The sequence below is a fragment of the Phoca vitulina genome, unplaced genomic scaffold (genome assembly GCF_004348235.1).
Source record: "Phoca vitulina isolate PV1807 unplaced genomic scaffold, GSC_HSeal_1.0 scaffold40, whole genome shotgun sequence".
NCBI classification, from domain to species: Eukaryota; Metazoa; Chordata; class Mammalia; order Carnivora; family Phocidae; genus Phoca; species Phoca vitulina.
Genome location: NW_022589743.1, coordinates 6,565,458 through 6,569,006, shown reverse-complemented (window position 1 = coordinate 6,569,006; position 3,549 = coordinate 6,565,458). Strand labels below are relative to the sequence as shown.

General features: G+C 38.9%; 1 pseudogene; it reads left to right on the top strand.

Annotated features, from left to right (window-relative positions):
• Positions 1-207: 207 nt before the first annotated feature.
• Positions 208-547, top strand: LOC116647745 (annotated as a pseudogene).
• Positions 548-3,549: the final 3,002 nt, after the last annotated feature.

Here is a 3,549-nt window from a genome sequence, read left to right as displayed (position 1 = left end):
GGGTATAAAGTTTAAAAGAGAAGGCAAGGCCCCAGTCACTGCACAGCCGCCAACCACGGAGGATGCAACCGCTTCCCCCTTGAGCTCCTTCCCTTCCTGAGGCTCCGGCCCCATCCCCCTACACCCTTTCCCTAGCCCCCCCTGCCTTCTCCTGCAGCCGCCTTCCCTCTTTTCCATGGAGGAAAAGAAATCCTATCCTCTGTCCTTATGTCCACTATCCAGAACCTCCACTCTTTCGACCCCTTTGCTGATTCAAGTAAGCATGGTATCTGCTTCCTGCTGGCACTGAGGATTATATCCATATAAGAATTCAACAGAGAAATGGCAGGAAGACCCTTACTACTGTCCAAAGGATCCTTGATGATTACGATAAAAAGAAACTAGCGAAGGCATTTAAGAAATCTGCCTGCAATGGTACTGTACTTGAGCATCCAGAATGTGGAGAAGTAATTCAGCTACAGGTGACCAGTGCAAGAACATACGCCAGTTCCTGGTAGAGACTGGACTGGCTAAGGATGACGACCAACTGAAGGTTCATGAGTTTTAAGTGCTCTGGCTCACTGAAGCTTAAGTGAGGATTTCCTTGTAATGAGAAGCATCTCCCTTCTGTCCCTTGTCACAAGTTTAAAAAACTCACAACTGGTATAATGTAACCATTTGGGGTTTGCTTTTAACTTGAACTAGTGTAACTCCCTCATGCAATCAACTGAAAAGAGCCGAGAGAGAGAGAGAGAAGGAGAAATAGCCTACCATTACTATAATCTTCAAAGTAATTGTATGTGCATGTATGCTTGCTTCTAACATGTATACCTCTGACCTTATATAGATAGGTAATCCTATGAATTACCAATTGGTAAACATTCCAAATTTGGGGGATCCTATAAATTAACTAAAACTAATAAAATTATTAATCCTAACTTTAGCAGATAAAAGGAGAGGAAAAGAGCCCAGGAGGATTCATTTGGTCATTTTCCTCAGCCTTTCAAAATTATCAGTCCTAATTTCTCAATGAAAGATTTCACAAAAGATACTCAATTCTGTGTTAAGAGAGATTTCAGTTTCAACTATTAGATATGCCACTTACTAACTGAAGGGGATTACTGATCATTGATTGTGATTCTTTACCACTCCCTGCATCTCTGCTCTTTTCTATTTGACTTTGCAGTTCCTCCTACGAGAGGCAGAGAATGCATCCCTCCTCCTCAGTTCTTGATCAATATGGTGTGAGTGGAAGTGACAGTGGGCCAACTTGGATCCAAGCCTTATAAGCAGTGGTTTTGTGCTTGCCCCTCTTTCATTTCTGCTGTGATCACAGAAGAACATGTCCTAAGTGACCCAGAGTCCCAGAAGAATGAGAGATGCATGAAGCTCACATGAACCTGTCCTAGGCTTAGAGCCAAAAAGGCAAATCCAACCAGTGCCAAGCTGCAGCTGCATGAATGAGAAAATAAAAACAAAACAATGCTTTTTATAGGACACTGAGTCTTGTTTTGTGCTGTTTTTTGTTAGGCAGCATTACATGGCAATTGTTGACTAATCGAGACATCAGTTACAGAACTAAGATACTGTTGGAAGAAAAACCTGAAATGTGTTATGGTGGTTGAGAAGAGAACAAGTTGGGGGGAAAAAACGGGACCTGATATTGTAAAACATATTAGCTTTTGTGTCTCAATTTCCTACCTAGCAAAATTTGAAAAACATGTAACTAATTTATAGAGACAATACAAATATTTAACTGAATAACATGTGTCCACTGCTTAACCAGTATTTGATGCATATAAATTATACTCAAATTTTAATTATAGACATTTAATAAAAGTTATATAAAATAAAAATAGTAATTATAACATGTGAGTCAGAGTTATGAATCAACATTCATGGACTTCCTAAATCACTCCAGAAATGACTTTGGACATCCTAAAAACCATGAAACAAAATACTGTAAAATAGAGAATAAGCAGAATCCAGATCATCAACCTGCATTATCCTACACTATCCCATCAAATGACTGCAGCCCAAACCCTCTCCAGATCTATTCATTTCCCCATGAAAGGATACAAGAAGCTCTTCTTAGTTAATATCTACTAAATGTTTATCACATGCCAGTAAATGTGATGAAATTGTTAAATATTAACCCCACAGCAAACCCATCAAGTAGGTATGATATATTATTATACCCAATTGATAGATGAGAAAACCAAGACACAGCAAGCAAGGTAACTTCCTCATCATTACAATTCTACTGGGTGAAAAGATTAAAAATTGAACCCAGATCATCAGATTATACAGTTCTTGCTCTTGTCCACTGTGCTCTCCTGAAACTTCCTGGTACACAGAGGTCCTCAAACCTGGCTGCACATGGAATCAACTGGGGGCTTTGAAAATATACCTGTCCTCTGGTCTAACCCCCATAGATTCTCACTTCATGGATCCGAATTGAGGCCAGAGATTTTTAAAATATTCCATATGATTCTAGAACATAGGTATGATTAAAAACCCCCAGCACAATGGGAAGACAGTATAGCACAGAGGGTAAGAGCCTGGCAGCTACGTTCAGATGACACAGGTCTGAATCCCAGCTCTGCTATCTAGAGATGCTCTGTTCCTGTCTCCCCATGTGCAAAATGGGGATAATGACTGTACCGCTTCATAGGATTATGACATTTGTCAAGTGCTTAGAGTAATATCTAGATATAGTAACTGCCACCTTGGTGATTCTTAAAGAGAACAGGCTTGGGAACAGAAGTTGGTTCAAATGGATGTAACTCCAGCAGGAGCTTGGTGACACTTAGAAAATCACTAACTTTATGCCATAACCTTCTCACCTATGAAGTGAGAAAAATCGAGCGTCTCCTTTTCTGCCTCTATCTCCTCCTCTTCCTCTTCTATTTTGAGTTTAATTTAAGTAAATTTAATATGTTTTAGAATAGAAATATTGAACCATGGTAGTGTATCCTGGTTTTTTTTTTTTTTTTGAAATGTAGTGGGAAATTTGAACATTGATTTTGAATGCTAAAAAAAAAAATTAGATAAGAGTTTTAACACTTAGATTCATTTACAACTGTCTCACTTCATTCTCTCCATTCAAAGGGTTCATACAAAAGAAAAAAAACTTTTCTGGTTAGGTAACTCAACAAGTTGGGTGGTAAACACAGGAGAGCAGTATGTGGGGGAGGGGAGATGTAGAACTTAGGATCCCTTGAATTTTAATCAACTCATTTAGAAAACAGCACAATAACAGATTGTCACTGAAATACGATAATTCTGTTCTTCAGGGAAGGTTTTTATTGAGTCATATAATTTTTTTTTTCTTATAAAGGAAAATACAGGACCTGATATTATTCAGGTCTGGGCAACTTCCCAGCAAAAGTTGCTGAGACAGGAAGACGTGTGATGGCTTTCATTTTTGCAGAGGTGGAATAATTTCAATTTAGAAGCACCTGCAAATATAGAAGGGGGGGAGATTATTTCCAGATCCAATCTGAAAGACTAAAAACTTCCTGACTCCATGCTCTGTGCTTTTCCAAACAATCTATTTGAATTGGTCCA